The following is a 14301-nucleotide window of genomic DNA, read 5'->3' as shown; positions in this document are numbered from 1 at the left end:
CATTTCAGTTGTGTCTGACTCTTTGTAACTCCATGGACTAACTAGTAGCCTGCCAGGCTCCTCTGTCCATGGGATTTCTCAGGCAAGAATACTGTAGTGGGTAGCTATTCCCTTCACCAGGGGATCTTCCTGACCCAGGGATTGAACCTGGGTCTACTACACTGCAGGCAGATTCTTTACCATCTGAGCCACTAGAGGGTTGGCCCTAAAATCTCCCACATTTCAAATGTTAACTTTTTAAAAGTGATGCAAGTCACTGTGTGGGCCACACAGAACATGGCTGAAGGCCTCCAGTTTTCATCTTTTGATTTACATAATGTTATCAACTTTATCTTCTCTACTCCAGCCTCCATCAATGCCAGGCATAGTTGCCAATGTCTTACTCTGAAATGAGAGTGAGAACATAAGCCAGCCCCTTGTTAGAGATAAATAATGAATGTGAAGAAAAGGAAATTAGAGAGGAAAAGAGAAAAAAAAGATACTATTGTCTGTCTCCTTGCCACATCAATATTGCCTGAGCTGTCTTTCTCATGTATAGATATATGTCTAAGGAGAGTAATTGCATTTTATGAACAACGAATTGGTACAGATGATCTGACAGTGGAACATAATGTTTGAATGTGGGCATTTCCAGGACAATTAAGGAAACATGACAAAAGTCCTGAGAAAAATGCAAATAGAAGTGCCTCTTAGGGATTCACTATCTGGCCTTCTTTCTAGGTATAGCCTCCTGCCCCAGGGTCTTCAGTGGGTTTTTTTTTGTTTTTAATATTTATGTATTTAGCTGCTCTGGGTCTTAGTTGCAGCATGTGGAATCTAATTCCTTGACTAGGGATTGAACCCAGGCCCCCTGGGTGGAGTCTTAGCCATTGAACCACCAGGGATATCCCCTGTGGTTTCATTTTCTTAATACCTCAGTAAGTAAAACCCCTGGTATGGACCCACCTTCTAGTAAATTGCAGATACACAGAGGCTCTGGTGCTCTGGCTCTTGTTCAGAGCACTGAAGAACCTAGCTGATTCCACCCTGGCCTGCAGTAGTCCCCTGTTGCTGTGCTTAGGGTGCAGGCTCACTTCAAACTGCTTCCTGTATTGGCTGGCGTGGAAGTGCACGGGGAGCGCTGTCAGGTCCAAGTCAAGTGCCTTCTCATTAAGTCCCTCCTCAGCAAAAGTTAGGACTGATTTGACATTGGGGTGGTTTAGTTTTGGAAAGCCACTAGAACTGAGCCGAGGCTGAGACTTGAGGGAGTGGCTATAAAGGGAGGGAGACTGAAAGGCCACCTTGGCGTCAGGAAACACTCTGGTCTCTGAGTCAGCAAGACATGAAGTGAATTAAGCCTACCTGCTACCCGTTGGAGCCCGGGCCTAGATCCTCTCTAGGAGCCCTCCAGCTCTGGCCCTGTATCATTTGCTAGTACCGTCCTTTAAAAAAAAGCCAAACTGAAAGGAGGTCAAGTGGCTGTGTGGCCAGACCACATCCAGAAATGCTGTTGTTCTCAGAGAAGATGGAATCGGAGCCAAAGACTGGGCAGTCATTCACATCTTTGCCATGCATGTTTTCTTGCCCTGCTGCCTAGACCCCGTGGTCTTCTTGACTTCTTGTTTAGATCCATACTAGCCACAGTAGCCTTAAATCCAAACATATCTAAATCAGTAAGTGTAACTGTTCATGTTCTGTTCAGTGCTTTCCGCTTCTCTGCCTGCCAGTCTTGGGCTATTGGCTTAGATTTGGATTTGTGGATGGTCCCTTATTTGACTTCTGAAGTGCTGAAGAGTAATATTACTTCCGAATGGGGTGTGAGAAGGGGTGAGGCAGAGCTCTTTCTTGGACTTTGAGTTCTGGCTCCTGTCTGTTGAAAGTAAGACCGACGAGCAAGGTCCATTTGTTTAATGGGTTTCTCCCTGCCTACTCATTCACTCACTTCTAGTCCTTACATGTTGCTGGTGTTTGTTGACTATTGTAGAATATGTACATGCACTGAGTGGTTTGGCTGTGAATGTGGGTTTTATAGACTCATGGAATGTCAAAGACTAAGGAGCATTGGAGGGAATCTCATCCACCAGAGCTCTCATTTATAGGTAAGGAAACTGAGGCCCAGAGATGTGAAGTGGCACAGTGATTTCATAGCAGAGCTAGTAGAAGAGCTCAGAGCTCCTGTTATATATTTTTTCAATCTAAAGCTCTCCATCTTTATTATTTCCTAACATGTGCTGGCCACCTAGATCAATTGTGAAGATCAACCATCTCCTCATTCATGACTCTGGTACTTTCCTTTCTAAGACTCTGATAAATATTATGAATTCAGCATGGGGACTTCCCTGGTGGTCCAGTGGTTAAGAATCAGCCTTCCAATGTAGGGGACACAGGTTCTGTCCGTGGTTGGGGAACTAAGATGCTGTGGAGCAACTAAGCCGGCAAGCCCCAGCTACTGAGCCCATGCTCTAGCACCCATGCTGTGCAACAAGAGAAGCCAGTGCACTGCAATGAGAAGCCCTTGTGCTGCAACTAGAAAAGCTCCCGAGCACCACAACTAGAGGAAAAAGCCTGTGCGTTGCAATGATTGAGCTTCCCTGGTGGCCCAGCTCATAAAGAATCTGCCTGCAACGCGGGAAACCTGGGTTCAATCCCTGGGTTGGGAAGATCCCCTGGAGAAGGGAGAGGCTACTCACTCTAGTATTCTAGCCTGGAGAATTCCATGGACTGTATAGTCCATGGGGTCGCAAAGAGTCGGACATGACTAAGCAACTTTCACTCACTCACTCACTGCAATGATGACCCAGTGCAACCAAAACCAATCAATCAATCAATCTAGCATGAATGATAGCTACTGTGGAAAATGTTGCGAGAGAAAATGATGCTTCTAAGTTACAAGATTATCATTATATCCAGGGGAGGCTCAGACTTACTAATAAGAGGAAACACTTAAAATGTACATATATTTTGCAACTATCACCATCTCTAATTACTATTAGTACAGTTTTAGTTGCTTAGATACCTATACTCATGGTAACTGTTTTTAAAAAAAAACCTCATGTTTAAAAAACTATGTTGTACTTTTTTCTTTTTAATCTCAGTATTGTGTATGGAGTAGATGCTTAATACATATGTATAGAATGAAATAAATGCTTCACCACAATTCTAGGTTTTGCTGTTCTATCCATTGGCCCAGGCCTCCCAGGGGAAGCTATTCTATCCATATGCTCTGAGCTGCAGGAAATCTGATGCTGTTTCCTAGTGCTGCAGGAAAAATAAAGGCTCTATGATGTATTTTCTAGTGGCAACTGTATATCATATAGAGAGGGCTTAGAATGTTCTTCCTCATCAGCACAAAGTTCCAGGCCAATGTTAAAGTAAAGTATTATTGTAAGGAGCCTACCTAGGTAAGTTTATGTTGTACTTTTTGGCCGTCTTGATGACACCTTTTATTTTCAGCTACTTCTTCCTGCCACCCGCATCTCTAGATATAGTGCTTCTCAAACAATTCTGTTTTTCTTAATGATGGAGAAAAGTAAATGTGGACCCTCTAGCAAGTCAACGAGTAGTTTAAAGTGGCTTCATGCAGATACCCAATTTTTGTTTAAGTTTGTGCTCAATTTTTTTAATTCATGAAAAGTTTTTATTCTGCTCCATCCATTGTTTCAATAGAATATCAGTATTTGCTCCCAAATTTGGGGGTAAAGTTTCTTCTCAGGAAAATGTGTCATGATTAGCTCATGTGTCATTCTTTGGGGACACTTGGGCCACATTGTCAGGGCCCAGATAGAAGATGATGGAACTAGAGAAGAACCTGATGTATCCATCCCCTGAAGCACCTCATCATTCTTAGCCTGAAGAGGTTATCTGCTTTCTTTAGATTTAGGGCAGTCATTTTCAGATAACTCTTAAAAACCCATTAAAGTAATGCTTTCTTCAAAAACAAGGCTGTTGAAAAACAAATATCATATATTGTTAATAACGCATGTATATGGAATCTAGAAAAATGGTACAGATGAACCCATTTAAAAAGCAGAAATAGACACACAGACATAGAGAACAAATTTATGGTCATTAAGAGGGGAAAGGAGAGGTGGGATGAACTGGAAGATTTAGATTGATATACATACCCTACTGTGTATAGAATAGGTAACTAACAAGAATCGACTGTATAGCTTAGGGAACTCTACTGAATGTTCTGTGGTGACCTAAATAGGAAATACAGAAAGAGGGGATATATGGACGCATTGAATACGTAAAGCTGATTCACTTTGCTGTACAGCAGGAACTAACACAACATTGTTAAACAATTATACTCCAATTTTTAAAAAAAGCAAAACAAAACAAAAACAAGGCTGTCACAAAAGCTAATATGTAAGATTTGGGTTTGCTCTGGTTAAAGCGTGGGACTGAGGGCTCAGAGTTTTACTCTCTTGGGTCCCTTCCCTTCTCCTTGTAATGGGTCACTGGGGGCTCTGTATGTAGCTTGAAAATCATTAAACTAGGGTGAATCCATTCTTCATCCAGATCAGCTATTGTTCATTCATTAAATATCCATTCACTCAACAAGCATTTGTTGAATGACTACTATGTGCAGGCAGTGTTCTGACACTACTGATACAGTGCTGAATAAAACAGATCAAATTTCCTGCCCGCATGGAGCTAACATTCTAATGGTCAAACAACTAGCATGATAAATAATGTAAAATGCATGATTTCCTAGCTAATGACAATCCTAAGAAGAGCGTAAAACAGGGAAGGGAGACTGGAGATGTCAGGATATTTGTCTTGCAATTTTATCAAGTGTGGCTGGGGAAGGTATTGAGAAAGAGATGAGAAAATGAATTTTGAGTAAAGACTTGAAGGAGATGGAGAAGGTAGTCCTGCAGAGATCTGGTGAAAAAACCTTCCAGGTGGAGGAAAGAGCAAGTGCAGAGCCCTGAGGTGAGTGTGTGCTTGGCAGCTTCAAGAAACAGTGAGGCTTTCACTGTGAGTGAAATAAGAAGTCCCTGGAGGGTTTTGCTGCTGCTAAGTCACTTCAGTCGTGTCCGACTCTGTGCGACCCCATAGACGGCAGCCCACCAGGCTCCCCCGTCCCTGGGATTCTCCAGGCAAGAACACTGGAGTGGGTTGCCAGTTACTTCTCCAATGCATGAAAGTGAAAAGTGAAAGTGAAGTCGCTCAGTCATGTCAGACTCTTCGCGACCCCATGGACTGCAGCCTAACAGGCTCCTTCATCCTTGGGATTTTCCAGGCAAGAGTACTGGAGTTTGGGAGGGTTTTGAGTTGATTCTAAGTTTCAACAATGTCACATAGCTGCTGGGTGGAGACTAGACTGAACGTGGGGGAGGAGACAGTGGAGAAACCTAATAGCAGGCCATGTGATAATCCAGAAGAGAAAAGGGGGTGACCTGGGAAAGAATGGTGGCAACGGGATGGTGAACTTCTGCCCATGGGGCCAACGGGATTTCCTCTGGGCCAGAGGTGGAATGTGAGAAAAAACAAAAGAGCTAAGAATGATCTGAGCAACTAGAAGATTGCGGTTCTGCAGGTTAGTGGGACTATTAGGACCTCATTTTGACTTGTGGAATTGAATACTTTTGTCATACACCTAGGTAAGAATGTCTGGTAGGCAGTTGGACGTGTGAATCTTGAATTTAGGACCAAGTTCAGGCTGGAGATTTCACATTTTCCCACACCGCTGTAGTAAGGATGTGGTGTATCAGAAATACATTGGCAAATCATCTTTCTACAAATGGCACGCATCCAGAGACTTCATGGTTTCCAGTCCCAGTCACTTGAGGCGACATTCCAGTTGGCATGTGTACAGACAATCTTTTGCTCTCACCCTTAACCAAGTGGGTTAGATAGACATATCCACACTTTCTCTCAAGGACCCCTAGGGATGACTTGTGAAGCTCGGAACCACAGTTCCATGGAACTAGGGCTCATAATCTGCGATCCAGAGAGTTGCTTTTCAATGCCAATGGCCTCCTTAGGGGGCCACAAAAACTTTGGAATAAAGCAAAGAAAACTTGTTTAGCTACCCAGGCTGCCTTCGTAGAACCTGGGGCAGATCACAAAGCTGGCTTTATCTCACATCATGAATGACTTTATCAAGAGGAAATCCTCTTCAAAGTAACGTCAAGGGCAGGGTTGAGGGGAAAATAAGTAAAACGTGCAACAGGCAGCCCTGAGAGGAGGGGTGGCAGGTTGGTTCTGCCTAGATCACAGAAGGAGTGATTTTGTGACTTGTGTGCACAGGAGCTTGCACTTCATTTAGTAACAAAGGGCCAGGCCTCCAGCCCAGTGTGGCTACATCCTGGAGGAACTGCTCAGTCCCGGGTCCAAAGCATGGGAACTGAAACAGGGCCATTGGTCACTCAGTACTGACAGAGTAAAGCCCTGCTGCCTGTGTTAGTGTGGAAGGCAGGGGAAGGCAAGGAGTTTGAGATGGGAGGAAAAGTAGATGGAGTACAGGAAAAAGTATCAGGAATTCTAGGAAGTGAGCTGAGGGTGGATCCAGGAAGCTTTGAGGAGTAGTTGGCATTTGAATGGTCAGCAGGATTTGGCCAAGTGGAAAGGGGAAAGGAACAACCTTAGCAAAGGAAATGACACACACCGAGGAAGATGTCTTCAAGGAACAGTAAATTACAGTGGGCAGAGGGACTTCCCGGTGGTCCAGTGGTTAGCTCCCAGTGCAGATTCAATCCCTGGTCAGGGAACTAGATCCCACATGCTGCAACTAAGACCCAGCACAGCTAAATAGAGAAATAAACAAAGTGGGTAGAACTAGAGTAAGAGAAAGAGGCCATGGGAAGAGAAGTGATGCTATTGTGGTTTAGTAAGTAGTCTATGGAATCAGGCAGAGAGTGAATTGAAAGTTAGCCCTGCACTTTACTGTGTGACTTATTTGATCCTCTGTTTCCTGTGTGTTCAATGTAATGAATAACATTAATTGCCTAAGAGGGTGTTTGCGAGTATTAAATGAGATCATCTATTTAAGTGCTTGGCACAGGCCTGTATAACTATCCGTCTTACTATGAAAGGTAAAAGAGCAAAAGAAATTATAATAAAACATTGTAGTAGTCAGCCTTGGATGGAGGGATGTGGGGTAATTTTTCTCCATTTTGTTCTTTCTGTATTTAGTGTGTTTTCTTCTACATGTATTCTAATACTAGTAATCTGGTGTACAGAGCATAACAAGTTTTCATTCTTCTTAAGACTGTGTGAAAAGCAGTAGGGGCCAAGTTCAGAAGAATAGAATGAAGCTAGATCACCAAGCATTTTTTTTACGGCAAGAGTTTCAACTTGTCTCATGAACTCAAAGATTCTATACACATGTTTCAAGAGTTCCATAGATATTTAATTTTCTACATTAAAATATTTGTTGAAATATATAATTTGAAACTATAATACATTACATGTTTAAATATATAATACACAAATATTAACATATCAGAAGCATTAAAATTACTTATATGTTACCACTTATTTTGGTGCAGACCTTAGAGGAAAGCTACTTTTGCATTCTTGTGCAAATAAGATCTGTTAGAAGATGAACTATTAAAGCTGTTAGCATTTGCCTCTACTTGACTGTGTATGGCTTCACTGGTGATTCAGATGGTAAAGAATCCGCCTGCAATGCAGAAGACCCAGGTTCAATCCCTGGGTCGGGAAGATCCCCTGAAGAAGGGAATGGCTACTCACTCCAGTATTCTTGCCAGGTGGTGTTAGTGGTAAAGAATCCGCCTGCCAATGCAGGAGGCTCAGGAGACCCAGGTTTGATCCCTGGGTCAGGAAGATCCCCTGGAGTAGGAAATGGCAACCCACTCCAGTATTCTTGCCTAGAAAATACCATGGACAGAGGAGCCTGGTGGGCTACAGTCCTTAGGGTTGCAAAGAGTCAGATACGACTGAAGTGACTTAGCATGCATGCATGCGTGACTGTGTATAAATTGTCTCAATACAGTAAAACCAAAATAAAAAATAAAATAAATGCAATGTTAGTATAAGAATGTAGTTACCTTACCCTTGATTTCAGACTTTTGTGTTTATCAGAAGAGCCTCATTTTTCCTCATTGGTTGATTTTGTGATACATAAATGTAATAATTTTTAACTTGGGAAATAAATTCATATTAATAAAATATCCTTTTTATTTGTTTTATGCATTGGAATCTGTATCAGATTTTTGTCTATGAAACCATTCATCTGACTTGAAAAATTGTAAAGGCTGGTTCTTAGAGAAAGATGCAGTCATTGCTGCCTCCAAGCCCTGGTTCACTAGACCAGGAAACCATGCTGCAGCCTTGGCTTTTAAAGACTCCCCTGGAACCAAAAGTGGAGACTCATCGAATTAGAATGATCTTAACCAGCCCCAACACAAAATCTTTGTAGAAGCTGTATGCTGACTTGATCAGAGGCATGAAGAAAAAGAACCTCAAAGTAAAAGGACCAGGTGGGATGCCTACTGAGACTCTAAGAACAACTACGAGGAAAAGTCTTTGTGGTGAGAGGTTCTAAGACTTGGGATCATTTTCAGATGAGGATCCACAAGTGACTTGTTGTCTTGCATAGCTTCCATCAGTATTGGGCCAGGAGTCAAGGTTGAAGTCACCATTGCAGATACTTAAATCAACCTTTTAAATACATCGATAATCAGTGTTTTTTTTAAAGCCTGAAAGCAAATATTCAATAGGAATAAGGGAGCCTCTGAAAGCTTTAGGGTAGAAGAGTATAAATCGTAAATCTTTGCAGTCTATCTGGCAGCTCTGTGAGCGATGGATTGAAAGGGAAAGGGTGCAGGCCGAAATCAGGGAGACCAGTTAGAAGATCACTTCAGGGGGACTTTCCTGGCGGTCCAGTGGTTAGGAGTCTGCCTGCCAACGCAGGGGACGTGGGTTCCATCTGTGGTTTGGGAAGATACCACATGCCTCAGAGCACCTAAGCCTGTCTGCCACAACTACTGAGTCCATGTGCCCCAATTAAACACGGAAGCCCAAGCACTCTAGAGCCTGTGCTTTGCAACAAGAGAACCCAGCGCAGTGAGACGCCTGCGCACTGTAACTAGAGAGTAGCCCCTACTCGCAACAACTAGAGAAAGCATGTGCGCAACAAAGACCCAGCACGGCCTAAAATACAATCAATCAATAAAATTTTTTTTTAAAAAGGTCACTTCAGAAGTATAGCTGAGAGTGAATAGGGTCTGAACTAGGGGATAAGACAGTAGACATGGGGTGGAGAAGATGGATGGGAGAAACGCTGAATGTGGGATTCACTTGACAGCTGATTAGGCCTGAGAGAGGAGAGTCAAAGATGAATGCTGAGGTTTCAAACAGAAGCCCCCAAGACAATGGCAGTCCTGTCCTCTAGATCTTAGACAAAGAGAGAGTGGCAGATTCGGGAGGTGATGAGTTCAGTTTGGGATACACTGATTTCAAGTGTGTGTGTGTACAAAAAGTGGGAGAGACATCCAATCAACAGCTGGATTATATGGGTCTAGAGCTCAGGAGATTGTTCTGGGCTGCACATGGAGCTAGAGATTTGGGATTGATCCACTGAGAATCCACAAAGCTCCAAAATTCCTACTGCAAACTGTAAATAGTAGTATAATTAGATTCTCTGCTGTCTGCTCAGTTGCTCAATCGTGTCTGATTCTGTGACTCCACAGACTATAGCCCGCCAGCTTTCTCTGTCCATGTAATTTTCCACGTAATAATACTGGAGTGGGTTGCCATTTCCTTCTCCAGGGGATCTTCCCTACCCAGGGATTGAACCAGCATCTCATGTCTCCTGCATCGGCAGGCAGATTCTTTACCGCTAGAGCCACCCGCGAAGCCCCATAATTAAATTATGTGTCACTATTTTGGTCAATACAAGTCAAAAGGTATCAGATCAGATCAGATCAGTCACTCAGTCATGTCCGACTCTTTGCGACGCCATGAATCGCAGCATGCCAGGCCTCCCTGTCCGTCACCAACTCCCGGAGTTCACTCAGACTCACGTCCATCAAGTCAGTGATGCCATCCAGCCATCTCATCCTCTGTTGTCCCCTTCTCTTCTTGCCCCCAATCCCTCCCAGCATCAGAGTATTTTCCAATGAGTCAACTCTTCGCATGAGGTGGCCAAAGTACTGGAGTTTCAGCTTTAGCATCGTTCCTTCCAAAGAAATCTCAGGGCTGATTTTTTTTGTTTCATTTTAAATGAAAGTTTCTTGCGGTCTATTCCAAATAGTGATTTATTACTTGAAGTAGTGGTTTTCCAGCTTAAATTATAGAGTGATTATGGCAGAACCTAGGTAAGACCTTGCAAGACCCATGTCAGAGCCTTGACCTTGGAGAGCTGGGAAGCCCTAAGAGGATCATAGCTGAAGATAATACAACTATATCCCAAATCTGCCACTGACTACAAGAGGCTTATGTTTCAGTAGTAGGAATATTTATCTAGTGCCAGAATGATGTGAATTACAAGCATCAGAAAAATCCCAGCGCTGCTAAAGAAAACTAATTATTTTCTGAACAGAGTTGTTACTGTGATATGCTCACAAGTTCAAATCTGATAAATAATGGAACTTTGGAACTCAAATGGCATGTTATTCCAGCTCAAGTTTCTAATTTAACAATTAGCCCAAAGTTATACTTGGTAGCAGAGCTCAGTATTCAGGTCAGTCCACTGTGCTTCCCAAGACATCGTGTTTGACCTAATTCCATTCCTTTATTTTGTAATGAAATGGCATCCCACTCCAATATTCTTGCCTGAAAAATTCCACGGACAGAGTAGCCTGGCGGGCTGCAGTCCATGGGGTCACCAAAGAGTCGGATGCGACTGAGTGAGCACCCACGCACACATGCACGGACAGTAGTCCTCTAAGTCAGTGATCCAGATAGCCGGCACTAGGGGCAATTAACCTTATCTGTAAAAGGGTGTATACATATCAAGCAGTACTTGACCTGATGGGAGATGCAATCGTTCTATAGCCTTTTACCTTTGTGGATCAGCTTCTTTATTATTTCTTCTTGTATGCATTTGTATATCGTACAGTTGGAGAGTGTAGATTATACAAGTGATAGCTAAATCTACAAGGAAATTATCTCTGTTAAAATGTCAAAGTACTAAAAATTAAGGGGTCTATGATGGAACGGTGGTGGCCACACGAAATGTGTGGAAACTAAGCAGAGTAGCTCATCTCCCTCTTTTTTCCCCCTGACATTTACTGCTGCTGCTGCTGCTGCTAAGTTGCTTCAGTCGTATCTGACTCTCTGCGACCCCATAGACAGCAGCCCACCAGGCTCCCCTGTCCCTGGGATTCTCCAGGCAAGAACACTGGAGTGGGTTGCCATTTCCTTCTCCAATGCTTGAAAGTGAAAAGTGAAAGTGAAGTCGCTCAGTCGTGTCTGACTCTTAGCGACCCCATGGACTGCAGCCTACCAGGCTCCTCTGTCCATGGGATTTTCCAGGCAAGAGTACTGGAGTGGGGTGCCATCGCCTTCTCTGTGACATTAACTAAACCCCATTTATAACATCCTAGAAATGGTACTTACCTTAGAGGGGTGAAGGCAACTTAAGACAAACTTAAGTCAAGAGATGATCGATCTTTTTATTAAAGCAATGAGAATGCAATTTTGTCCAACTGAAAGAGATTGGCTTTTAATAAGAGTGGCACTAAGTTAGAAGCCATCAAATAATATACTTTCACAATTAAAATATTTTGAAAGATCACAGTTACTTTTTCGAATAGTGTGTCTCAATTTTTATCATGAGCCTCAACTGTGTAATACTGAGTCTTCGTAATCCAGAAGAGGTTAAAGTAACTTAAAACAGGTACTAGATTATGTAATAATTGATATTTCAAACTTTTTTTCAGATTTTAGAAAACAATATGTAATCATTGTAGAACATTTAAAAAAGTATAGGAAAGGGACTTCCCTGGCAGTCCAATGGTTAAGACTCTGCACTTCCAATGCAGGGTGGGTGCGGGTTCCATCCCCGGTCTGGGAACCCAGATCCTACATGCTCGACCAAGGGAAAAGAAATGCAGGAAAGTGTGAGAAAGAAAGCAAAACTCATTCCCTATCCCAGCCCCTTTTCTGGTGCCTGTTTTTAGTGAAATGCACATATCATTAGTTTAAAAAACATTAAACATGGAAGTTCACGAAGTAAAACTGTGGGACAGATTGATATCACTTGGCTTTTAGGAGTTCAAGTGTCATCTCTCCCAGACAGATAGGAAGGGAGCAGTGTGGCTCAGTGCTCCGCAGGAGTTGCTTATCAGCAGGGTGACCTGGAGGGCCTGCCAGCTGGTAGGACACATTGTCATTGTTGAGGTCATCATGGTAGCAGAGCAGGCTGGTTCTGGACCAGATCTCATCCTGCCTCTGTCCTCCCAGCTCACCTTTAAATTAGTCAGTTGACATCTATTTATTAGGCTGAACTGAGGTAGGCATTCATAGAAAGGATAAGAGAAGCCATCAAAATAGGGCAGGTTCCATGGCTTAATGGAGATTAGAGACTACTGGGAGTGATAAGCATTACATAATTGTGCCAAGAAACAGAGCTGTGGCATTGGTGCACTTCCGTGGTTTCTGTTCTGAGCGTTCTCCTTTTTATGTAATTAAAATACTGAGAGATATATTTTGCCTACATAATGTCATATACAGGATATTCCTATGCACATAATACATTTATTCATATATATTGTTGTTTAGTTGCTAAGTTGTGTCTGACTCTTTGCGACCCTATGGACTGTAGCCCACCAGGCTCCTCTGTCCATGGGATTCCCCAGGCAAGAAAGAATACTGGAGTGGGTTGCCATTTCCTCCTTCAGGGGATCTTCCCAACCCAGGGACAGGGTAGTATATGCAAACAACCCATATGGCACTTTCTGGGAGATTTAAGTGGTTGATAATAGAAATTTTGATTCTACTCTTCACTTCATATGCTGATTTTAGACCTTCACCCCTGGGTGAGCTGATCTGTGCTAAGGATCAGGAGGGAGGCCCACAAGGTGCTAAGAGATAACCCAAGAACTATCTAGATTGGGAAAGCAACAGACACTCACAGCTTCCACCCTTTCCCAGAGACCCTGTTTGGGTCAATATGAAGATCAAGAACAATTATAAAAAGAAATATAGCTCCCAGGCAGCAGTTCAACTTTGCTGAAAAAGAAGGTAGGAATGGAAAACTGAGGGGCTGTCTCAGGCAGTGGTTCTAGTTTAGAAATGCTCAAGCCCATCCTTCTCACAGAGTGGCCCTTTGTTTCATGTTTGATTTCTTCTACATGAACAATTCCCATTCTTGTGCTCAGATGCAACAATCCAGCATTCATTGTCATGATAAAAATAGAAAATGACAGGCATTGATTTTTCACAGTAATTCACCCTACGTCTGCTTTCTGATTTCTTGAGCATATACAGGCCAAACAGGCAGGACAGTAATATGGAAGAGAATGCCTCATGCATTTGACGAGAGACAGTTTTTTTCACAGGAAGGTGTGATGAAGGACACTGTATTTGAGAGGGATTTTTTTTTTCTATTGCAAATTTAACCTTCCCTATTTAACAGGTAGTTCTTGTGTAGGAACTGCCTGCTAAGAGGATCCAATTTATATCATTAAAATAACAATGACTTTATCAGGTTTTCCTTAATATCTTCTGATACTTGCCAATGGAGGGACTGTTTCTCAACCCCATCTGTTTTGATTGTACTAAAAGGACCTGATAAGATCAATGAAGATAATGTATACAGCAGCATTTTGTGAACTGTAAACGTGTTTCAGGATGATAAGGTATTGTTAGTCTTCATTCAGTTCATAAATATTTATCGAGGGACTATCCTGTGACAGATTATACTGAAAGTGAAAGTGAAGTCGCTCAGTAATGTCTGACTCTTTGTGACTCCATGGACAGTAGCCCACCAGGCTCCTCCATCCATGGAATTTTCCAGGGAAGGATACTGGATCAGTCAGTCAGTTCAGTCACTCAGTCGTGTCCAACTCTTTGAGACCCCATGGACTGCAGGCTTCCCTGTCCATCACCAGCTCCGGGAGCTTATTCAGATTCATGTCCATCGAGTCAGTGATGCCATCCAACCATCTCATCCTCTGTGGTCCCCTTCTCCTCCCGCTTTCAATCTTTCCCAGCATTAGGGTCTTTTCTAGTGAGTCAGTTCTTTGCATCAGGTGGCCAGTTCTTCGCATCAGCTTCAGCATCAGTCCTTCCAATGAATATTCAGGACTGATTTCCTTCTCTCTTAGGAGAGACTGATTGGATCTCCTTGCAGTCCAAGGGACTCTCAAGAGTCTTCTCCAACACCACAGTCAAAAGCATCAA

The sequence above is a fragment of the Bos taurus genome, chromosome X (genome assembly GCF_002263795.3).
Source record: "Bos taurus isolate L1 Dominette 01449 registration number 42190680 breed Hereford chromosome X, ARS-UCD2.0, whole genome shotgun sequence".
Lineage (NCBI taxonomy): Eukaryota > Metazoa > Chordata > Mammalia > Artiodactyla > Bovidae > Bos > Bos taurus.
The sequence above is the reverse complement of the archived record's forward strand: the minus strand, read 5'-3'. Positions refer to the sequence as shown.